This window comes from Columba livia, chromosome 5, assembly GCF_036013475.1.
Source record: "Columba livia isolate bColLiv1 breed racing homer chromosome 5, bColLiv1.pat.W.v2, whole genome shotgun sequence".
NCBI classification, from domain to species: Eukaryota; Metazoa; Chordata; class Aves; order Columbiformes; family Columbidae; genus Columba; species Columba livia.
The window spans coordinates 39766398-39792120 of record NC_088606.1 but is presented as its reverse complement, the minus strand read 5'-3'; the positions used below and the strand labels follow the sequence as shown (position 1 = coordinate 39792120).

Sequence of the window (25723 nt, the reverse complement as noted above, 5' to 3'; positions counted from 1 at the left end):
AATGGTATGTAACACTGGCACAACCACTCTGATTTAAATTAACACCATGTCCTTCCATGTGCATAAATGTCAAGTTTACTACTGGGGCTAAATTATGCTTCTTAAAAAACAACCTGCTGCTTAAAGGACCTGGCTTTTAAGAAAGACATTTGTTCAACATGACAGAAACTGTGAGGGTTTTTTTTAATTTTCTTTCATATTTATTTTTTGTATTTCATTTATGCTTTTCTTGCTTCAATCATAAATTCTGACATCTAAATCAAGTCCAACCAAAACAGATCTCTCTGGAGAAAAATTAGTCTGGATTAGCTGAAAATCTAAAATGATACCGAATTAGAGTGGATTACACCCCTGTAAAAGAGTGCTCATTCAGAATATGTAGCCTGAATTCGTTTAATTCAAACAAACAAAGGGAAACCAAATTAAGATTGCATATTCTGAGTAACATCATCCACCCTGCAATTTAATCAAGTTGAACTAAACCAATTTAAATTCTACTGGTAAATTCTCTGCTGCAGATAAGGTCAAAATTCTAACGACGACTATAGTCATTTATGTGAACAGCCTTAACATTACTGACCACCGACCATAATTACTGGCCTCTATAACGGAATTATAACACAGTCGGGAACTGAGTCAAAGAGAAAATGAAACAGCACTAATGAAGGGAAAAAGGTCTGTTTCCAAAATTACATGCTTACAGCACATACAGCGACTTTTCCATTTATTCAAATATTTGCTTCCACCACACCCCAGTTACATAAAAGTAGGTGGTGGTCTTCACTAAATAATATGTTTACTCCTGCACTGGGACTTCAAGGGGTTTGTTAGACGGTTGTGGTTTTGTTTTGCTTTTGTTTGTTTTTTTCCTGATATCCTGCTTAAAAAAAGTAACGGATAAAGCATTCATCTCACTGGAGCAAAATCTAAAACTAGCAAGTATGAATTTTACTAAAGCATTCAAATGAGCAAAATTCATTCACCTAAAAACAGATGCTTTGTTAAAGCAAAGATATAATAAAAAACTTTAAAACTACTGTTGTTGTAACTGCTATCAGCCTTGACCTGATACCTGATTTGATACTTTTTTTTAAACTACATTTCAAATCATAATTTATAGTCTCAGCTCTGACACACATTTCTGAGAGCTATTAACTCACGGATTCCTGAGCATACTAAGAGTAACTGGCCCAGAATGCAATGGTACAATACATATATGCACAGAACCATCCCATACCTCAAGAATTATCATAGAAGTGCCATATTACTGCAGATAACATCTGCATGGCCACGATAACAAAATCTTCTTCATTTATATACAGTTCCTCAATCCTATTCCAATACACTAATTCCTTGTTATATCTTTTGTCATCCTATATTATTACAAAGCAATAAGATCTATTCTATATCATCAGACACCAGTACTGAAAACACCAAAACCCCGGGACCCATTAAAATGTCATGCACAGGAGGCAACAGTTCCCTCCTGAGCCCCTGAAGGCTAGGTGCTAAAAACGACCTGAAGCACAATAATCAACTGCAAGCACCACTTAACTTGAAAAATGCAAGTTTCACAAACATGTTAACGTTAATTTGAAGAACGTTGTTTTCTTCGAGACCCCAAATAAAGTAGCAGGAGGATTCAGACACAAATTACAAGGCCAGAAAGCTTGAAATTAGCCCAAACTTTCATGTGATCAGGCCACATAACCTTATCCCATGTAAGAGTCCAAATGATGAAGAGTCCCCTGTCTTTACTAGTAACATGTTCTAATATGTCCCTTCCCTCACAGTGAGCACAATTTGTTTTGTTTCAAGGTTTTATCTGTCTACTTTGTTACAGTTTTGGCAACCAACTTCCATTCCCAGTAATTTCACCTCATTTAAGTATCTCAACACATTTTTTAACCTACTCTAAATTACTAAATTAAGCTTTAAGCCTTTCTTCCTATTCCATGGGTCTTTTATGTGGTCCTCCTTCGAAAATCCTCTCCTTGCTCCATCCACACTCTTCTTGTAGTATGGGCAGCACCAACACTGGATTACACTCCATCATACCAATACTTCATATCAAGAAAACATTTTTTTTTTTTTAAATATTTGGAATAGTAGTCTTATTTTACCAATTTAAGTCTAAAGATGTTTTATACTTTTCCTAAATAACGACTGTATCAGATATTTATACACCTCCATGCTTACACTCAGGCAATGCTGCGAGAATATTGTTTCTTTAAAGCCTTTACTCACAATCTGATCTAGACTGGGTTTCATTGTTCTGATGTGTTCTCTAATGACCTTAAAACTGTATAACTGAAAATCTGTTGGTTATGAATGTACTGCAGTGGATAAGTATTTTTATACTATTTACCTAGTAACAGAAAGCACATATTCTGGAAGGTGCAATTTAGGTTACAATTGCCTTCTCTGAATTCATGTGGGTAAAAAAAAGGACATTATTGGAGAGGACTACATTTAAAGGACTTTTGGACAGACATAAATATGCATTCTTTGGAGGTGGTGCCAAGAAAAAACTGAAAGTGAAACTTCTCTGAATTTTGAAGGACTTGAATACAGACTGTTTGGCCCATTCTAAATTTCACAGATGAATAAAAGACTCAAAAGTACATACTATCACATTTGTATTACTGAAATACAGCCATATGTTGCTTTCAACATAGCTGTTTAGCAGCCTACAATGCTGTGAAACAATTAAAGATAGCTCCAGCATGTTCTGTATCCCACTAAAGACAATGAATATTTAATTACATGCAGCTAAGGTGCAAGCTTTCCCTTATTCAACAGATAAATCCTGTAGCAGTGCAGTTCTCTAGTTATCAGTACATTTATTTTCTGCACAGCAAACGCTTCTTTATAACTATTCTAAAAAAGTAACAACCATTTTAATTGCAACATACCCCATAAAATTCTATATTAACTCATCAGTTTCCTTATCAGACCGGTTTATCAGATGAGTGGAAATGTGTAAGATCACAGAATTATCACAATTAAAGGCAGTTGGCCCTTTGTCAAATTTATTTCCAAGTGACATGTCATGGAGTAACTAGGACAACACAATGAGTACAGATTTGTTCCACAGCATAAGCTTTTGCCTGGGAACTGACCACAGCATAATATAACAGGTAAAGGATTAGTGCTTATATCCAGCATTTAATATTGTACAAACAGCATTATTTAAAACTCTTCAACCCGCTTAACTGTTTTTAACTATATCTCTCACCCCCACAAAAGATTTGTTTAATTTACCCCGATAGAGTATAGTAAGGGATGATAAGCTACTAGAAAACAACAGTGCAAAATTTCCAGAAAAAAAAAGTCAGTTTTGTAAAAGCTGATTCTAGCTCACCAAGCAAAGACAAACATTTTATGTAATTTGTGTGTGTGTGTATATAATTTATTTAGAGATGGCCCCAAACTGAAGCCAATCTCTGCTTACCAGCCTTTGTAGTTGTTTAAATCCAGATCTAAGGTTGAGAAAGCAGCACAGACAGTTTTGGCTGAATGGAGGTACTCAAGGTTTCAGGGCAAAGCAAGTAAGGGCAGAAGATTACTTCTGTTCCACAAAAAGGAAAAATACACATTCTGTTGCCTCCTCCATGGAATAATATCAAATTTGCTATTAGGAACTATGTGCTTATGAGGAGCTCTAAATGCCTGCTTTCAGTTCACTTAAGAAACTAGTAAATTAACTGGACTTGGCCGAAGTTGCTTTCCACTTCCGTACTTTCTACTTCTGTGCAGAAGAACTTAAAGGAACAAATAAATGATTAATATGCCAGCCTAAAGAGAAAATCAGGGCAGGAAATGTTCAAAGGTCCTAATTTCACCACATTTCTGGTAAAGTCCACTCCGTTAGACAGGCTAAGAAGCATGTTCAAATTGCAGATTCTAAGGCCAGAAATGTTTTAAGTGTGTCTATTTGAAGATCCAAACTAGAAAGGTACCCTACACTAACAGTCTGAATATCTTCTAAAAGCATTCATTAGAATCTGGGATCCTGAAAATAATCATTCAGCATGCCAACGAGAAAACTAAAATTAAGATCTTGACCTAAATTTCCAACTGTACTGGTTATAAAGAAAATATTTTTTAAAATTCTACACATAACAAATGCCATTTTATGTCTTCCTATCTCAAGCTCTTGGGTGCCAAAATACTCATCACCACTTGCAGATTCCAGGTGTGAAAAGCTCCCAACTGTCTTCTGTGCTATTGCCAAAGAGTCTAGATTTCCTTCTGGCAACTTCTGCACTTCCAACTATGTTGTTATTACAGAAGCAGCAATATTTTCTCAGTTTGAAGACAGAGTTAAAAATATAACATTTAGTTTCAATATAACAGCCTTATTTTAAAAACACATATTTCAAGCTACAACACTATTTCCAGTTTGCAAGGGAATTCAGCACCAAAATGTTACAAAAATCCAGGGCAAAGTTTATGGAAGGAGTAAATTATCTCTTACTAAACCAACTGATACAGGTGGCAAAACCGTACACATTTTAGGCACACAAACCCTTCTTCAAGTCCAATATAGAGTGAGAAACTTTAAAATTAAACTGAACTTGAAAGCAATTGCACCAAAGTAAACTTCAGTATTTTTGCTTGATTAGACCAAATGAGATAAAAGGTACTCAATAGCTTGTCAGACAGAAAGGGAAGCACCTGGGGAGGTGCATTACAGGGTTGTGGTTCCTATAAGAAACACAGCATATAATTTATTACCTACAGAAAATTTTGGTCAGGGAAAACCAGAATGAGTCATAAAACAAAAACTCTGTTTAATCCATGATATTTTTGCCATGGAATTTTTCAGCCGAGTGAGTTAATTTCCTGATTTGATCTGTCACACAATTGCACATGGATTTATGTCACAACAAGAATGGAAATTAGCTGTGGGAGACAGGGAAAGGCTGGACTGCTGTGGTACTTTCAACTCCATCCAGTTGTTGACCTCAGGTACAGAGCCTTTCATACTCATGTAGAAATCTAACTCTTTGGAGAGGTTAACTTCATTCCAAACAACACTGTATTATTCTCAGTTTTCTTCTATAACTCAGTGAGTTCCAAATCAAAAAGAGGCTTGTGAAACCTTATTAGTAAGTCCAAAAATACTTTTAAAACCCTAAAAGTGACTTTTTTTTGTTCTTGTTTTTGTAAAGCTGTATTTCTGTGTCTTAGATTCACTACAATTGTTGTAGTGTTTACAACAAACCTCAATGGAACTAGAAGAGGGGGATTTTTTGCTGTTATAAGAATCTGTTTTACCTGTCATAATAGCCTTCTTCAAAGAAACTAGTTCTCTCATCACCTAAATGAAGGGAAAATATTTTTAAACATGCAAATGGAAAGTCAGTTCTGCAGCTACTTAAATTATACAGCATTACAATAATTATTTTGCTAGATCCTTGCAAAATTTCCATTGCAGAAGAGTTAAGTGACTGCAAAGCATGGTTTTGAAAACTGATACAAAGACAGCTTGAAGTAAAACAACAAAGATAGTTTTATATTATACTACTATGTCACTATTGAAAGTATTTCTCCTCTGGAATTATCAGCAAAATAAAAATTGTTGTTTCCAGACCTCTGAAATGTTGTAATAGTCAGTTACCTTCTTAGGATACACTTAGAATATTAATAGATTACTATCAATGTCAGTAACTTTATACACCAAGGAATAACATAAATTGGTCCTGAAGTATTTCCCTTTCTACTAGTACTATCTTCTTCTATTATTTCATAAAACAATTTTGTCAGCGAGGAAAAACATAAAGGCCCAACCCAGGCATACAATCCAAAACTTCAGAAGGCAAGAAGGCAAACAGTACACTGCTCTGAAGAATTTCTTCCAAAACCTACACAACTTTTGGCAGTAATTACACAGTGATTTTTAGAGGAGAAAAGCTGCTGCTAAGGATCGTGCAAGAATAATGCAAGAACATATTTATAACTAAATGCTATTAACTTCTGAATGCTTAAACCAGATGAGTAAAGTTTGGGCCAAACACTAAACATAGATGGGAATAACACTTAACTTTTGTGAAAGTAAAAAAAAAATAAAATAATAATTTTAGGAAAAAAAATTCAGCAGAGGAAATCCAGATACAACTTTAGGAATTATTAGATACATGACATGTGAATAGCAAAATGCTGTCTGTACTGATAAGTGTTCAAATGATCAACAACACTGCCAGTAGTAGACAAGCAGCCCTGCTGGCAGACCGCAAGACCATTCTCACTGTACAGTGCCCTGGCTACAGCACCATGCATGAAGCAATCTGGACCTAAAAAAAGCTACGAATTACCTTGATATGTCAGTTGATAAAGCACATTACAAAAACATGGTGAATAAGGCCTGACAGTTAGCTAAGTAAAACAGGAGAAAAAGAGAGGAATCATATTTTTTTAATCTGTAATGTCTAATCTCTTAGAATCCTTAAGGGCATATAACTCTAAATCTGCAGCAGTACTGTGATAAAGAGAGGGCACTGGCCACGCACGCATGGGTATTCCATCTCCTTAAATACCTGGAGACAGTAGCTCTCCTTTTTGCCAAAGTGTGAAACAAGAGCAGTAACTGCTACACCAAGCAAGAAGACTCCAGAAGAGCCTAGCTGACAGGACGGCCGAACCTGAGTGAGCCTACACAGTGCAGGAGGTCTACCAAAGTCTGACAGGCTTTGGCCTCCTCGATGAGGGGACTGCACAGCCATCCTGTCACACAATGCAGCAATCCCTGAAAGAGTTAAGATGCACCATCACATTATGGTTTATGCAAGAGACACCTCAGTATATTCAAGGAGGATTGTACCTTCCAGCAGTAGGTAACAGTGCTAGAGAAGTCAGGCACAAAGAGAAGATGAAAAATCACAGAGACCCTGTGCTGACCCTCATGTCAAGACCAACTCAGCACTGATGTCAACATCCTTGGCACCAGTATGTAGGAGACAGCCATGTAAAGTGGGCTCTTATGAACTGCCAAATGACACAAGAGTTGGGAAATGGCTTGGTGCTTGGCTATGCTGAAGGAAGTGTCACTAAGGCAGCTAAAATAAACACGCAACAAGCTACTGCCAGCAGAACAGCACAAGCTGTTAGTTTATCCTCAGTTTGAGCTGGCTTCAGAGAGGCTCTCTACAGGGTCATGGAGTCTCACCTCTCCACAGGATATTCCACAGTGATCACATGGGTTCAGGTGATATTGAATCTAGAAGCACAATCCACAAAAACAAAGGAGATGGGTAGCTCATCTGGGACTGTCTGACCAGCCTGTCCGTAAAACAAAAAAAAAGATTGTGCTGGGAACTTCCAACATACCAGGCTTAGAGTCAACAACATGACTTGGTCAGAGCATGCACTTGCTTTGTAGCCATCGTTGAAGGCAGCTTCAAGCAACAGTGGCTGAAACTTGAGCTCCTAATTGGAGGTCTTTCAAGGTTTGAAATGAGAGAGAAGTACTAAAAAAAAAAAACAAACCAAAATGGAACTTTGGAAAAGGCATTTAAAGTTGGGACAAATCCAAAAATATCAACTTAATTTGCAGTAGAAAAAAATTAGGTTAGACAGTAGAAAAAGAGATAGCATGGACAGCTAATGACAAGAGCAGACAGGCTGCGATAGATCAAAGATCCACCAAGCCACATCTCCTGTCTCTGACTGTTGCCAACAGCAGACATCTCTGGAAGAATACAAGGATACAGAAAGCATATAATCATGCTTTCCCAGAATATTTTCTGAGAATATAGCCAGCTGGGACACAAAACACTTCCTGAGCCAAAGGAGGTATTTAAGATTTTTCGCCTCTGAGTTCATCAGATCTTTTCTGAACCCATGAAAGCTTTTAGCATCCATAACACTCTACTGCAAGTAAATAGTAACTTAATTCCATGGTGTGGAAAGAAGCACATCTTCGTTGCCAATTTATCTTCTGCTAGTTACATTTGAGGCTCACTAATCCTTGCACTGGAAGGCAGACTTTACAGTTGCTCCCTGTTCACCTCTTAATCCCACATCCCACACTGCTACCATATGACCCTTTGTTTATCTCTTCACCTATTTAGTGTTTCACTGATTTTTATCACCATCTGTGTGCTTTCTCCAGTTCTACTACATTCCCTCTGAGATGTGGAGACCAGCATTCTTATCAGGCACTGACTTGCTACTTTCAGAGAATCTGCAAGACCTTATTCTAAATAAGTAAGCTCATCACTGTGTAAATTTTAAAATTATTTTTCCTTAAGTGAACTACTTTATGATAATTTTCATATGCCATTACCTCAGACAGAGTTGTGAGGTCTTTCTCCAGCTCTTACCTGTCCATCTTCATCTTCACTAATTTTAATACCCTTGACTTTGTAACTTCAATATTTGCTTCTTTTCTAGATCATCTGTGAATACACACTACAGCACAGTGTGCTATACTTTTTAGGCTGATAAGCTATCATTTATGAAGCTCAACATTTACATTTTTAATTCAGGTTCCACTAAAAAAAAAATATTTTTGCACAAATTATTCACATATAAAAAAAACTTAGTCATGATATTCCATCTGGATCATTAATGACTCTGCTTTCAAATTTGGAATGGATTCCTTGGATCACAATCCTTCTTCAAAAGATCATTATTCAGCATGCAACATAATTCATGATGACATTTTTTATAAATACTGCTTGACCCATTTCTGCTTTATTTTGGTCTTGCAAACCAAGCAGCCTCTCTAACATAGACCAAGTAGGAAGCAAGTATAAAATATCAATTAAGAAAGACTTGAAAAAGGTCAGAAGAAATCCAACGTGAATGAACAGCAGGTATGGGGAATTTCTAAGTAGAAAAAAGCAAATAAGAGATTGTAAATTACAGCAATGGCAAATTACAGGGACAAACCAAAATAGACTGAGAAAGAAAAATAAAATACAGTAAAACTAATAATAAGTCTTTCTTCAGACAGTAGGAATAGAAAGCTTGCCAAAGAATATGTAGGACCAACAAACTGTCAGGGTATAAGAGGGGTATTCAAAATAAGGTAAGACTGCAAGAAAGAAGCTCAATTATTTTTTTGCATCTGTGTTGACAGTGGGGAAAAAAAAAAAAATAAAAAAGAGAAAATACCCAGAAACACCTCTTTTTGCAACACATCAGAACATTTGCCTTAAATTGAAGTGACTGAAGAAAGCAATAGGAAATAAGTAAAACAAAATTAAAAGTAATGTCACCAGTCAGATGCTATTTAGCTGGGTTTAAAATAAACTTAATAATTAAATAAGTAATCTATTTATGATGGTACATAACTTCTTATTTATACTTGCACTGGCACATAAGGATCAGAGGGTGTCAAATATATTGCCAACTTTTTAAAAAGTGTTACATGGGACATCCAATAAGCTTCAGGCTGGGAAATCCAATATTTGTACCAAGCAAATTAGTAGAAGCTGTAAGGATTAAGAGTATTACTACACATTTGAATAAAAGTTATATAGTTGAGAAATTTCAGAGGTCTCAAAAAAGGCAGAAAGTCATGTGGGTAAGACAGGGCAAGGGGTAAGAAAGGAGGGGAGAGTCAGACTACACATCAGGAAAAAACTTTTTACTATCAGGGTGGTGAAACACTGGCCCAGGTTGCCCAGATAGGTGGTACATGCCCCAACCCTGGAGACATTCAAGGCCAGGCTGGACGGGGCTCTGAGCAACCTGATCTGATTGAAGATATCATTGCTGGGTGGAGGGGAGGGGAGCTTGGACTTGATGAACTTCAGAGGTCCCTTCCACCCCAAACCATTCTACAATTCAAATAAAGTCTATTTGGATTCCCAAAGGGTACTTGATGAAGTCTGTTCAGAGAAAATAAACAGACATGGCATAAGAGGACAAGTCTTTTACACAAAAAAACAGCCAGTTAAAAAGCAGGAAACAGGGAACTAAACAGCCATTTCACACACTCTAAAGAGTAGAGCTCTGCAAGGAGCAGGACATGATCTCTGCAGTTCAAGGTTTTAATAGATACCTGGAAACAGGGTGAAAACTAAGGTAGCAAAAATTGGCTGACAATAATATGTGACCTGGTTTTCATAAACAGAAATAGAGAAAAGATGAAGGACAACTGTGAGGAACTGCTGGGTGACTTCATGGTACCGAATAACCAGGCAATAAAATGGTAGGAACCAGGCTCAGAACAAATGTGAGAAAGGAGTTCTTCATGGACTAGTAGCTAACCTGTGAAACTTCTTGTCAACAGATACTGTGAGTGATAAAGGTTTACAATGGTTCGAGAGGATATTAGACAACTACTCCATAGAAAACTATTATAGGTTACCAAAAATACATATTAAGCATATTCATAGAATCATATAATCGTTTCAGTTGGAAGCAACTGTCCTGGTTTCACCTGGGATAGTTAACTCTCTTCCCAGTAGCTGGTATAGTGCTGTTGATTTAGAATGAGGAGAAAAAAAAAAAAAATACAAACCATTGTATACAAGAAACACTCAAGATCTCCAAGTATAATTTGTTCCATTATTTCAACTTCTACTTTTCATGTGCTCTCCCTTCCATTTTATGCTGGGTTTAGTCTCTAGTCTCAGTGTCTATTTGTAACACTCTTCTCATCCACTTACATATGTCCTATTCCCTTCAGCACCAGGCTTCTCAGTCAATGCAGATTTTCACATCCATATTAAAAACTAATACTAATCAAGCCACAAGCCTGAATTTGACCTCTAATAAAGGTGCATCAAGCCACTTTGCAAAACACAATGAAAGTATGTTGATTTAATAACTTGCAACTGTAGTACAGGCCTGCTACTTCCAACAACCTTTCATATCCACTCATGTTTTGTCACCTGTGATTGAAGTAGAATACTCCTTTTTAAAATTGGTATCATTACACAGAGCAAGTTTGTGATCCTGTTAACCAGTAAAATTAGTAACATGCTCAACTGAAGTATCAAAATCTATTACAACATATATTTTTTTAAAATACACAATAATATATCTTTTAAAATGAGTTTCCATGAATATTTCACAAAATGTTAACTTACATTAAAAAGATTAAAGGAAACATGGCTTGGAGCGGTGTGGAATTGGAAGCAATTTTAAATACAGCAGAAAACCATTTATAGGCTATTAAATGCACCTCAGTTTTGGTGACATTAATTCATTAATGTTCATTATATTTTAACAGTTATGACCTCATTTATATTCTTAAGTAAATATAAAAAAAATTCTTATAATACTACTTTCAGTAAAATACTGTGTGGTAATAACGTAAAGTTTTAAATTATACCTATTGCTGTAGAAAAAAGTTAAGCTATTCACAGAATATGCTAATACATTAAAAGACTTTCAAACATGAAAATGTACATTGTTATCAAAATGACTTAACATCACATAATCATTCTCAAATGATATCACAGCTAACTACTGCTACTTGAATTAAAACAGTTCTTTAATAAAAAAAAAAAATCAGAATCAGTTTTGAAATTACTTCTTAAATTTTTTCACTATTTAGGTTGCACTTGCCATTTACGCCATATGACAGGGAGATTCTAATTCAAATTTTGGCAGCAGACATATATATATATTTAAAGCTTTTCTAAAATCAAAGATTCACTTCACAAAACAGACTGATATTACTAAAAGTCCATAGAAGTACACCATTTTTTGCTAATTCCATTCTACTAACAGAATTGTAGCAAAATATCGTAATCTTTCATAACCTTCAGTGTAGCTTGCCACAGGATCTCACCCACTCATTTTCTGAATAAGCCGACAGCTGCTCCTCTCAAGTCTAACCTCCCTATTCTACCTCTCACTTTCTTCACTTCCCTTTGGTCTTAACCCGCTGCCTCACAACGCTGCAGTCACGGCTGTGATCAGTCCTCATGTGTGTGACCAGCTCTTCTTTATTACAGAATAACAGGCCCAGAACTTCTCCTAGGAAATTCATCCAGCACATCAAAAACTTGTCCTTAACACTCCGGACTATACAATGAACTCGACTAAGGAGCATATCTCTGATAATACTGGCTCTTCAGAAGAATTTCCTTTCCACCTAGCTCAGTTCCCTGATCTAAATCAGTATGTGGCAATACAAATCCTTCCACCAGGACAGCATAGGATTGCTTTCAAGGTAGCAATGCTAGTTTAAAGTATCTTTATGTATATGTAAAGTAAAGCATAACTGGCATTAGCTTAGCTGGACATTACCACTGTCAATAATCTATTTTTCTCCTCTCCAGCCTAGCTAAAAGCCTTGCTTTATGCAACGCACTCTAATAAAATTTTTGTCCCACAGACTGCAATTATGCCCAAATACTGATAATTCAATTATTTAGAACCATCTGTACAACAAGAAAACCTTGTGGAATCTGCAAAAGAATTTAAATTCAAAAACACACAAAAAACACACAGGCTTAGTCCTCTGTTAAATCGTAATCACATGACAATCAAGTGTTTAAAAAAACAAAACAAGACAAAAACATCTGACCTACTTCTCACCCAGCCAATTATTTTTCTCAATAGAGCTAAACTCTCCTCAGTCAACAGGGAGTCTTATGCATGCACCGAACTCAGCTAGTAGAGTTTTAAAGCATGGTGTGACTCAATAGTGGTGATCGTGGACAGATGAACCTCCAGAGCTGTCAGGATCATGGGTGACTTCCACATATTGGTCAGGTAGGAACGAAAATTTGCCTTATCCCTGAGTTCGTACATTGCTTATAATTTTTTCATTACTTTACCATACAGATGCCAAATAAATGATGCCAAGTGCATTCATGCTAACCCTAAAAAGACAATTCCATTATCTCTGCTGTTATCATGTGACTTTATTCCACAAGTTCAATATGATAAAAAACATACTATAGCTGATTGATCAAAGACATGGATTAGACAAGGCACGGTTTTTCCTCCCTGTATCTGGCTTCAGAAAAGACTTGGAATTGCCTCTGATCATTACACTCAAATAATTCTATAGCTTGGATGCAGAGAACCAACACATTAATATACATCTCCTAACCTCAAGGCTATATTTTTCTTCTTAAAGCTGGTGCAGGCACTCAGGGTCAGATTTTTAAGAATGAAAATTCACAGCATGCCTTTGAACTCACTGACGGTCAGGTCCAGCAACGTTACCATTTGAATATGAAGAAAACTTTCATGTACAAACTGGTTGTTACCTCTAGCAGCAGCTACACCTGACAGTGATTTTTATATAGGTGACAGGACAAAATATTTTAGGCTGCAAAAGATCTGAGCATCAATAGAAGCAAGGGTATAAAGGAGCCACAATAGTTATGATTTTCATACCTACTTTACATTACTCCAGCAAACTTTCAATACACAAACAAACAAAAAGAAACCCCTTCTCTCTTGAACAGCCACAAATATTTTCTGTAAAACAACTGAGAAGACATACGACTGTCCTTCCACAAATAAATTACGATGTAAAACTCATGAAAATGATGACAAGAATTCCTATAATTTTGTTGCAACTTGATACAATATCCACACCTCTTAATGTTATTTTCACTTTTCTAAATGGTTTTGGTTGGATATTCCTTAATACAATATCATAATAAATTTCTGAATTTTAGCTAAATTCTGATTTGTTACCCTTCCCACAGGAAACATATTAGAGAGGCAAATCCTGATTAAATGCATTACCATGCAAGGTCCTTTGTTCAATTCTTACCACTGGAGTAAGACTTTTTGTTTTCCTAATTATATTCAGCACACACACACCTATTTTTGGTCTGGTGCTACCTGCATACAAGAAGGAATGATACAGAGATACCTACATCCTTTGCTAGAGAAGTGATCACACACTTTTGCTGACATAGAACTTCCTCCCCCAGGAGGACTAGGCCTTTACCACATTATTAAATATTTAGAATTCTACAAGACCCTACAGTGTAGGGGAAAAAAAATAATTAGACGTAAGCTTTTTAATCCATATATTGGTCGCTATCAGTTGTCAAGTCTGACAAAGGGACGACCTGTCCCTGGAAAGTCTATTGAGCTGAGGTACCTGGTGATGGGAACAAGAAGTGAAGAGATTCAAGTCTGAGGTGCATTTTAAGAAGTTTTACTGAAGTGTAGAGGACTACAGTATTGAAGTATAAAAAGTGTTTTCAATTCGGTTCAGCCCAGGAGCTTTGCTTCAGTCTGGTAGCTAGTAATAGGAGTTCAATAACTACAAACAATTGTTTGGTAACAATTTTAAAGCTGAGAAATAAAAGAGAAATAAAGAAATAAAAAAGTATGAGAGAGGCTTACGTCTTACTTCTAAGGGAAAAAAAAAGCACCTATGGATAGAGCAATAGTCATGCTCTCAAAAAGGGAAAATAGTTCAATCAACTAACTAGAGATTACTTTTTTGTGTGTGAAATAAAATTGCCATGCATACGGTGATATATAAGAAATGAAGCAAACTTATCAAAGCATGACATGGATTTAAAACAAAACAATTCACATTAATTATTTTCCATAGCCATGTTAGGGATTACATAAGCCAATTCACACACACAAAGCCTAAATGAATAAAAATAATCTAATTCTCTATTTTTTGCCTCTTTTTAAAATACATCTACAGCTGCCTTCCTCAGGTTCCCTCACTTATTAATTCTGACTATTTGCTCTAGCCTGTGCACCATTGCTTGGCACCACGTGGAACAGCAGTCATCACAAGAAATTCAGGCTCTTTCCTGAGAGCCATGCAGTCCTCACAGCAGAAAGGCATCCAAACCTCTCACCAAGAAAGGCCTGAGGAAAAGGAATTAGATGGGAAAAGTGTAAAAGAAGGAAGATGCCAGATATTCAAAACACCTAGTGCAGTAGCACTCCTTTGTCTTGCTTCTCTCCCAGTTCTTGTTACTGCTTCCTCATAATTGCTAATGAGGCCAAAGCTTAGTAGCTTCTGCTCTACATCAAAGCAAAAATTTATGCAGGAATCAGAAATGTAGTATTCTTTATAACAGTGCTATACTAACATACTTTGTAATAAAAAATATTACATAACATACTTTTAAAATAAACATATACACACATCACACGTGTGATATGTGCACATACATTTACATATATATTGTGTGTACATTACATATATACCATAATATATTTTATGGCAATACAGAACTTTGTAATTCCATCAATGAAGATTCATGTCTTTAACCATAACTACTTACATAAAACTGTAGCAAATTTAGTAATGCAGCTACATGTAGATGCAAATGAATATGCCCTAATGCTTACTAAATGGGGTAAGGTATTTGTAACACAAATTACTAAAATAAGGGGGTTTACACTTAATAATAATAATAATAAATGGTGCTATCACTAACCATATTTAAACCATATAAGAAAGAAAAGAGTGGTGCGGAGAAGACAGAACACAGGAATTAGTGGGGCATGGAGGAAAAAAGAAAGCTGATATCACTAACAAGCTGGAAGTTGTTTATAGATGTTAGCATTATCTTCCAGGTTCATCTTTGGAGGCTGTTTTATAGGGTTCTCTTGAGGCCAGAACTGAGATCACAGAACAGGTGTTTTGTGAATATTGTTACGCTACAGGCAGATTAACGTCTTTGCCCTTTCTCCTCTGTCTGAGAGTTCACTGTGACACACAGTGATTGTTTAAGTTTCACTTTACAGTGAAACTTTACAAAGTGCATTGGAAAAATTTATATCGCTTGTCTGAGGATGATATAGATACATTTGGCATATTTTGGACAATAAGGAATCTGCTTCTGATGACAAATTTAGCATGGCTGGGCTGTTAAAAAGCCAGGAGCAGTGGTTCTGGGAAGACTTCTTCAATAGTAGTTTTATTCCAGTATAGGTAGCAACTGCATAAAGATTTTCTGTGCAAGCCCCAGGATATAATGATATGTGAACACGAGCTGCTACACGCAGTGGTAGCCGCCTTTTTGTAAGGAGGCACTGAACTCCTCGCCCCTCCCAGGCTCACGGGCACCCTGCGCCCCTCGCTCTCCAGGCCAGGGCGCCGAGGCCGGCAAGAACTGCCGGACCGGGTCAGCACCCTGGACAGCTCCGCGCCGCCGGCGCGCCCCGCGGCCCCGCTCCCTCGGGAAAGGTGGGCGGGCAGGAGTGCCGGGGCGGCAGCGAAGGAGCAGAGACACACAGCACCGCCGTGATCCATCTTCTGCTCTCACGAGAACTGTTACTCAGATGCTGCTAAGTTCGACAGGTTGAGAAGAAAGCAGTTGAATAGTGTTTAATAGGAATTTTCAAGGAGATTTCTGAGTTATCACTGCAGAGTCCAGCACACCCCTGAAAGGTAGAAAACTCCACCAGACAGCTACTTTTAATGTTTGAAAAAGGATAAATAAAATTACTTAGGTAGCTACAGGCCACCAGCTTTATATCAGTTCCAAGAAAACAGAGAACTTGAGTATTAAAGAATTAAAGGATGACAATATAATTACTGCCATCCAACTGAAATTCCATTTCTTGTCAAACTAACTTTTTTACGACAACATTACAAGTTTGGCCTTTAAAGATAATACTATTATGACACACTTCTGCAAGACATCTAAGCTTGTACCACACAGCACAGTCTGTTTTTAAGAAACTAAAATGGCAGAAAAATCACCAGATCACACATTAAATAATAGGTCCTAAAATACAACTGTAACAAATATTTCTTCAGTTAGTGCCATAAGAATCAGTTCCTGAATTTATACTGAGACATTTTTTAGGAAAAAAAAAAAAAAAATTTGTAAAGTTTGTAGGATACTGAGGTCAGGAAGTGGTACAGAACAAACTGAAGCAATTGTTTAATGGACTGCAATCAAACACACATGCTCCAACTCAGGTAAAAGTGGACCTTATACATCAAGGAGCAAAGAATAAATGGAAACATCACCTAACGCAACACAGATAATCAGTCACTCTCGACAAATGCATCTGCTGCGGCGTTAAGGCTATGACAAGTACGGATAAGCAGGCAAATAAATACTAAGGGAGATCATAATAACTCTCTACCTACTCACTGTAGGATTGCTGCTGGAATATCGTATCTAGTTCTGGCGATCACATTTCAAGAAAAATCTTTTAAAACAAAAAGGTGCATAAAATCAAATTATTAAAATACTGAAGAATATGTATTAAGAGTCAAAATTATGAAGCTCAATTCTTTCTGATTATCTAATAAAAATTGCTTTACTCTAAGAAATACAAGATATTTTCATTCTGACGTACAAAATCATACAAGTGAAAGATTAAACCTTTAGATTACTTACAAACATAAAAAGATCTCTAAGGTCTTTCATTCTGCAAACAAAGATATTCTACGATTAGAATACTTCATTAATTATTTCAGTGGATTCCTCATTACTGAAAATTCTTAAAAGACAGCAGAATGGTTTTCTAAACTATATGCTCCTGTTAGCACATGTAACTCAGAGAAGTCTTAGGGAAGGGTGTCTTCTGCATGAAGTTAGCATCAATAACCACAACAGTTCCCTTGCTCCTAAAGCAGTCAGGCCGAGATATGTGATAAGCTTTTTAGCTTTGAAAATTAACTATAAAAGTAAATTTCATTACAAAAATACTATTATCTGAGGCAAATTTAGTATGCTGAGACTGTCCTAAACCCACAAAAGTATATTTCAACAGTCCAGGCATCAGCTGAAAAAATAAAGCATGGAAGAATGACGAGGCATAAGAAGCAATAAGTTTATCTATTTTAAACATGTGGATCAAGAGACTCTCAAAGTTAAATGTATTTCTTACACCTCAGAAGAGCTAACAGTGTTAAGCTTAGATTTTATCTGCCAAACAAACACAAAACTATTCCTAAGAACACAGCAGCAAAGTTTAAAAAGAAGACAGAATCACAGAATGTTAGGGATTGGAAGGGATCTTGGAAGACCATCTAGTCCAATCCCCCTGCCAGAGCAGGAACACCTAGATGAGGTTACACAGGAATGTGTCCAGACGGGTTTTGAATGTCTCCAGAGAAGGAGACTCCACAACCTCCCTGGGCAGCCTGTTCCAGCGTTCTGTTACCCCACTGTGAAGACGTTTCTTCTCATATTTAAGTGGAACCTCTTCTGTTCCAGTTTGTATCCATTGCCCCTTGTCCTACCATTGGTTGTCACTGAGAAGAGCCTGGCTCCATCCTCATGACACTCACCCTTTACATATTTATAAACATTAATGCAGTCACCCCTCAGTCTCCTCTTCTCCAAGCTAAAGAGATCCAGCTCCCTCAGCCTTTCCTCATAAGGGAGATGCTCCACTCCCTTAATCATCTTCGTGGCTCTGCGCTGGACTCTCTCCAGCAGTTCCCTGTCCTTCTGGAACTGAGGGGCCCAGAACTGGACACATTACAGCCTTCCCTTTCATCCTTACTTAAATAAAAAGAAGTATCACATACTGGTATCACTTGTTTTAAGACATATTGGCTGTGTGTAAATAAAGACACTCAACACCAAATCTCTCAGAATTAAAGCCTGGACTTTAAAAACAATCCTGCTTGTATTGTTGACTTACAGCCTCCCATATTTGTATATTTTGAATGTCTGAACACTTTATTAAAAAAAAAAAAGTCTAAACACTTGATCTATACAAATAAAATGTCTAAAACTAGAAGTTTTACTTCAGAGTGTTTTACTTCAGAGAAGTTTTACTTCAGCGCAGATTTAAATTTGTAGATATGAGAACAATACCACATGACATCATAATGGCAAAAGTATAAAAATGCTAAAATAATAACAGTATTCTATAGGTTCTTGAATTTACTTGTAAGAAGTAAAATTCTATCAACACAAATTATAAGTTTGGCTTTATTTTTGTTTGTTGTGTGGTTGGTTGTTGTTGCTGCTGTTTTTTAAATATACCAACAGTCACAAAATTTGCTTTAATAATATTCAATTCTAAATGGTGGTGAGATCCTTCTTCATTTTCAAATTATTATTTAAACAAAAGTGAATTTCTACTCTAAGAGAACATGGTGGATATGCAACTATATGGCAAGCAAAGTTACAAGATTTCTACTGAGAAACAGGGAATATACAATGAGTGAAATCCGTGTACATTATTTTAATTAATGCTATGAACTAGACGAGCAATAATACAGGTAATAAATAATAATATAGTTATTACTACTCTTGAGACCAGGATTCCAGCTTTCACCTCTTTCAGAGCAAGAGATATAAGAGCACATTATAATATATCAACACTAAACATGAGCAGGACTTCCTGTACAGCAGGCCCTTGTCCTGATTCAGTCCATAAATCAATTCTGCCCAAACCTTTACTCCAGGAAAAAAAATATTTCAGGGAGCCATTACATGCCAGTGCAGACCCTCGCAATAGAACTGATGTATTATCTATCATCTCCACCAAGCCAGCCAAAGTACAGCTGCTCCCTGATAGCTGAGGGAAGTCAAGGGAAAATTGACTCATCAAGGAAAAGTTAGACCAGTCTTTGGAGATACATACAGAAGCACAGCCACGTGACTGTAAGAATAATGTGGAAAACAGGGAGAAATGTCCACACTGAATTTAGCATCTATCCCAAATTTCCTTCTAATCAACAGGAAAGGGAATGCAACATCACCCCAAAACAGCCTTTAGGATAAAACCTTCCTGTTTCTCTTGCCTCCTTCCTGAGCTGACAATAGAAAGGAAAACCTATCATCTGAGCACCCAGGCTACAGTAATAGGAAGACTCTGGTTAGGACTACTATCTCACCTAGACATTCAGGGTGAAGCTTCACATAACACTATGACCTAGCAAGAGTTATAATCCTATCTCGGGGCGGGGTGGGGGGGGGGGGAAAGGCACTGTAACAACCCCCTTGTTACAATTATTCTGTCAAGTTAGCAAGTTGAATCAGTGCAGCTCAGAGATCAACAGGCACTAGAAAAGGCACAGGCAGAGGACACCATGTTCAGCTTACAAACAGCAGCCAGCTGTTAGACTGGTTCAACACAAATGTGCAATTTCATCCGCAGGAGCTCACACGTGAAAAATATGATTATACGTATATATACCTACAAATAAATGACAACCAACACCAGACAGTTAAAAACTGAGCTTCTTTCCTGCATGCATCTGCTTTACTGCGGGAGGCCCATGGCCGCTCCTCAGCTTCAACACCAATTTCTTATTCCTTTCCTAGTCAAGATAAGAACTGTCTGGCTTAGCTAGCACATTTCTCCCACAAGACCAATAAATACTTTCTTCATACTGATCTGTCTTGTTATTCTTTCATGAGTTTTCTCCATCCAGATAAACTGTTCAACATGTTTCCTCACTGGAAACACCATCTTGCTCAAAACTGTAAAACTATAATTTCACCCAAATCATCATGATCATCACAACAACCTCTAGAGCTGGGCAAAACAGCAAGTAAACTTTATGCAGAAAAGTAATTGTGATCCCATATCAATTCCTCTCCTTCAGCTTTCACAGTATGACGTGCCAATTTCTTCTAGGCTGATCCTGCTTATAGAATTATACTTCGATTTTATAGACTACTAGAAACAGAAAATCAAAGTATCGCATATGAAGGCAGGGCATTCGATGAAACTTCAGGAGTTGCACAGTCATTCCTTGTTTAATGCAATTTCGATCAGTTATTAATACCCGTTCTGGATCTATTTACCTCAGGATGCTGATAAATGGAAAGACAGGAAGATAATGAATTATTTCAAAACAGTAACTAATCATAACATTATTTAAAACAAAGTAACGATACAAAATAGAATAGAATAGATACAAAAACATTCTAAAAAGTCGCCAGTTTGATGCTGAAAAGAAGTATGCTCTACTTAGAGATCATCCCACCTTCCTTTCTTTTTTTTTTTTTTAATACTTGAGCACTGTGAAGTTAAACAGACACACTTAATTTGCTCAGAAGCTGTATGGCTCGCCAAGAGCAGCGTTTGAAGTATTACTATAGCAGTAAACCAAATAACTGCAATGAGACGCATCCTGCTGATACACCACACAACAAAGCAATCTCATTCTTACTACATTGTTGAAGAACATTCTATCAAATAAGTGTTGCTAAAACCCTCACAAAACGTTAATACTCCACGAGATTGCATGACAGAAGCAACAGACGTTATCTGAGAATAATCTGGGAAGTGACAGAGAGCAGAACGAACCTCCTCATTCAGAATCAATAAGCAGAACGAACCTCCTCATTCAGAATCAATAAGCAGTTGTTAACTGGAGACAACTCCCAAGTACTAAAAAGATACAAACTCTACAAGGCAAGATCTTTCCTGACTATAGGTGAGTCCAGTTCATTAAGAAAGTTATTTCATCAATAAGTTCATTAACAAAGGATACAATTTTAGTGTAATTTCAGCTGTTAAGAGAAGTGCATCAGAAACTTAATAAAATTATTACTATTTAAACAGACTGGAAGGACACCAACCTCAATCATTTCAGTTTTTCCCCAAGTTAGCTCCAGTAGTAACTTGCCCCTGCAACAAGTAACAAATTCTTTTGCAAGGTCCAGAAATTTAAAAATGACCTCATGTTAAAAAGACTTCACATCTTTCACAAGCTCTCAAAGCAAGTTCAGCATATTTTAACCTTTCTTTACACAGCAGACAGCTTTGTATTGAAAAAAATTACTTTCCTCATCAATATCATGAGTGAGCTGGTTAACTTCATCCATGAAAACCCAGCCAAACTTCAACTCTTCCAACTATTCAGAACCTTCTCCTGCACTCAAACATAAGACTAAGCAACATACACACATTTCTGTGAAAGGAAGAATTACCAGATGGAGTTCCTCATCAACACATATAACCTAATCCTCAATAATTGATTAATCTCTTCAAAGACAAAGCAACAGCATGAAATAACATTTGAGCAATGCTTTTCACCACAGAATTGTTCTCAACTGTGTAGTACAAGAACCACAGAAAAGCATGCCTGAACATAACAATGAATACATTTTTTAATTCTTAACAAGATACACTTCTGTTAAAAATGCTGAAGACTACTTCAGTTTCCAGGTTTGCTTTCCTTTTCCTCCCTGCTCTCATATTCAACCTTCCCCTCCCCCAAAGACTTGTCTCCATTAATTGAAAAAAAAGTTTCACAAATAAGTTACTGAAAGTTATGACTTGCACAACATCTCAAAAATGGGAAAAAGATAATCAGCCACATCAAGAGGTGAAGTCTCTAAAGGTCAGATTTTATTGTGTGAATTTTCTACTACTTAGGTTTCAAGATTAATGACGTATAAGCTAATACAGAAAAAAAAAAAAAAAACAGACTATAAAGTTGAACTGCTGAGAATGGCACCTCAGTTTCATAAACAGCTTAAAAAAAAAATTACCAGATTCCCTCAAAAGCATACTACTCAACATCTAGCATTGAAAGGGGAGGGAGTGTGGGGAAGAAGAAAGAATCCAACTCTAAAATCATAATAAACATAATAAAGTTGTAAAGGATCAGTAAAAGATTGGATGATATTTTCAAAGAAGTATTTTGAAAGAACATACAAGATACAGTTACTAAAAGCCAAGTTATATAGTATTCAATGTTTCCAATAAAGAGATGGAATTTAACTTTTACTCTATCTCTGTATGACACAGAATACAGTACAACTAAAGCACTCTATCAGTGCATGGAAAGCAGAAAAATGAAACTGCTCCATTTAGTTGTACTCGATCATGAAATAATTTTTATTACCTCTTGTTAAAGTTAATATTTTTGATTGCCATGTAAGTAGCTTAGATACTAAAATTATAAACAAATGAAAAACAAAAGATTAAGCATTTGAACAAGTTTCCTTCATCCCAATCATGGACAAGAAATAAAGTTGATACTGAAGACTTTTTAAACACATGATCTGTAGCTCTTGAATTCTTTAATGTACAACCAGCATTTAGTCAGTTTTGCATATTTTAATTCTTGCCCATCTATACTTTAACAACTGGCCCATTAGACCGATTTGCCAGACCTGTGGTGCAACACGCTGCTCTATGAGATCAATGCAAAGCAGCTCAGGTTTCTCTGAGGAGAGAGCGCTTCAGCAGTTGGAATGAGGGAGGAAGGGCAGTGGCTGGTCCACGTACAACAACACATCCCTGTGAGACCACTACAAATCCTGGTGTCTTGTACTGAAAAGGCAGCTGTTTCTCCTCCCCTCTAGGCAAACACAAAGGCTTTGTGCAGTGCTTTCCCAGAGCAGGATAAAGAGACAACGCAACACACAGCAATGCACAGAAACTGTCAGTCTCCTGTTGTACAGCATCAATTCATTCCCGCTAGATAAACAAGTCTTAGCTAACACAGAAAAAGCTGTAGTACATTAATACAACATAATAGGGCAACTTCACACGCTAAGCAAACCTTTAATCTCCTGTACACATACATCTAGAAGCAGCGGAAGCTGATCGCTTAGAAATAATTTTCCAACAGGGAAAACACCACTCATATCTGTCTTTAGTCATACTCAAAAACCTTTCTTGATCAGTCACACTGGAAAAACCTCACTGGAATTTGTGGTGTTAGAGGTAACACAGCCGGCAGCACACAGCAGCAGCGACTGCACCAAACCCAACCAACACCACAACACTCAGTCGCTCAATCTGCTCTTCCCATTCTAATCCCATCCTTTCCAAAATCAGAAATTTTAAAAGATGCTGAACTTCAAGAGCATAATGGTACATCAGAAGTATATCACAGAAGAACAAAGTATTTGTCAGAGGTAACTGATTCCGTCTTTACATTTTTTTAAACTATGATATCTTGATGCACTACTTTCAAAATAACTTTTGACCAATGAATATACATACTACTGCTGTCAAACTCTCCCATATAAAATTTTTTGACAAGCCAAACAAACTTTAATAAGCATACCTCTGGTTTACTAAGTTAAGAAAGTTTTAATACTTCATTAAATCTAATTTGCACTAAAAAACAAAGGAATCACCACCAATAAAGTATTCTGTGCAATTTAACACACAATAAAAATGCTAGATATCTTTGGACTGTAAGCCCCCAAAAAATTTTTCAAAATTAAACAAGAGCAACAAAATAAGCTCTAATCTTTTGTCTTCTCAGATACAACAGCTAAAGTGAACTAACCTAAAAGCACAGCATGTGTTCAACAGAGGCATGGCATTAGCTATGCAGAATATATAAAACAATCTCATTTTTTCCAGAACCACAACATGGAAACTAATCACTCACTTTTAAAGATAACATGATTTTAAATTAAATAGCGAATGTTTTATTTTAGGGCTCTCAACTTTCCTGTCAACATAGCTTAATTATTCTGAATGTCTGAGCTGAAATTCAACTGGTGCAGCGCATAGTCTAACTAAAAAGAAAGCCACTACAATGTATTTTATAACTCATTTTCTATAGTCCTTTCCAGTTTAACTATAAATGTGGTAGAAGGTTCTTAAAAGGCGGTGCTATAGTTAGGGGCCTTTCCTTTGTGTCCATCTCCCCCTTGGTCCCCCCTCTGCACAACACATTAGTATTATTAAAATTTGCAAATCCATCCCCATCAACACTAGCAGCTATTCCCAACTGCTCTCACTCGCATCAGAGGTTAGAAATCTTGTACCAATCTTGCTTCTCTCATTGCTTGTGCTCTAGAGTGACAACAGAAGCACAAGGATGCAGTTGCAGCTCCAGAGATCATCTTTAGGCTTAAGAACAAGGTATTTCCCCCCCTTTTTTTTTTTTAAGCTAAAAGTATGAATAATAATGTTTTTAAAATTTATTCCACATGCAGTTTATATGTTTACTATTATCACCGTAGTGAGTGCATCTGCGGCCTAGCCAGGCATATCTGTATTCATATATTGATGCAACTGCTGTTCATGGCTCCAGCACTTAAAGCGCCAGACGACAGACTGACTGATCCCCCATCCAGCCTTGCCCACATAAGCATCCGTTACACACATGCCACAATTAAGAACTGGAAAGAGAGATGTGGTTATTTAAAAACTGCGATGTTTAGCCATCACAGCACGCAAATATCGGTACCGTTTGCCTTCTTGCAGCAAGTGGGAGGGACAAAAAAAGATCTCGTGCCTATAAATTTGAGTTCTGCGTAGAGGCCGGGGCGGCGATGACTGCTGCTGCGGGCGCCGCCGGACCCGCCGACCCCAACTCCACAGCCAGGATCGCCCCGGCTGCCTGCGCACCCCCTCGGGGCGGGCCGTGGCCCCCGGAGCTCTCTCACCCGGCTAACTCCCTCTCCCGCGGGATGAGAAACGGCGACGCGGCTCCCACACAGCAACCGCTGCGGTCGGGCCGGCGCTGGGGACTCGGCCGCCGGAGCCCGAGGGCCGCACCCCGTTGAGGCGGCCTGAGCGTCCCTCGGGAAACCCCTGCCCCGGGCGCGCAGGGGTAACCGCGACGGCCGCCGCGCAGCGCCGCGGCTCCTCACCTGGAACGGGGCCGACGCGGCCACTCCTCGGGGCGGCGCGCGGCACGGCGAGACCCTCCGGGGCCCCGCGCCTCCGGCGGCGGCGGGGGATGGTCTGCGCGGCGCGGGGGGGACGGCTAGAGCGGCACCCCCCGGCCCAGCCTCCGCCCCACGGCGTGCGGCGCGGTCTCTATGGCGACTGCAGTGCCGGGACGGCGCCGGCCCGCCCGCGGGGAGGGGTAACGGCTGCGCGCAGCGCGGAAGGGCGCTCAGGCGGTTACGGAGAGGCCCGCTACCCTCCCTAAAGCGGTTAACCCCCTCGCAGCCGC

The 25723-nt window shown here is 37.8% G+C and overlaps 1 protein-coding gene across 6 annotated transcripts in view; it reads right to left on the bottom strand.

Annotated features, from left to right (window-relative positions):
• TTBK2 (tau tubulin kinase 2) overlaps positions 1 to 25639 on the bottom strand; it is a 100041-nt gene extending 74402 nt beyond the window's left edge. For all 6 annotated transcript variants that reach the window (XM_065065881.1, XM_065065885.1, XM_065065880.1 and 3 more), the window contains exon 1: positions 25416 to 25639. The gene's annotated coding sequence lies outside the window, so the exon portion shown is untranslated. The remainder of the gene's footprint in view (positions 1 to 25415) is intronic.
• Between the last annotated feature and the right edge of the window lie 84 nt (positions 25640 to 25723).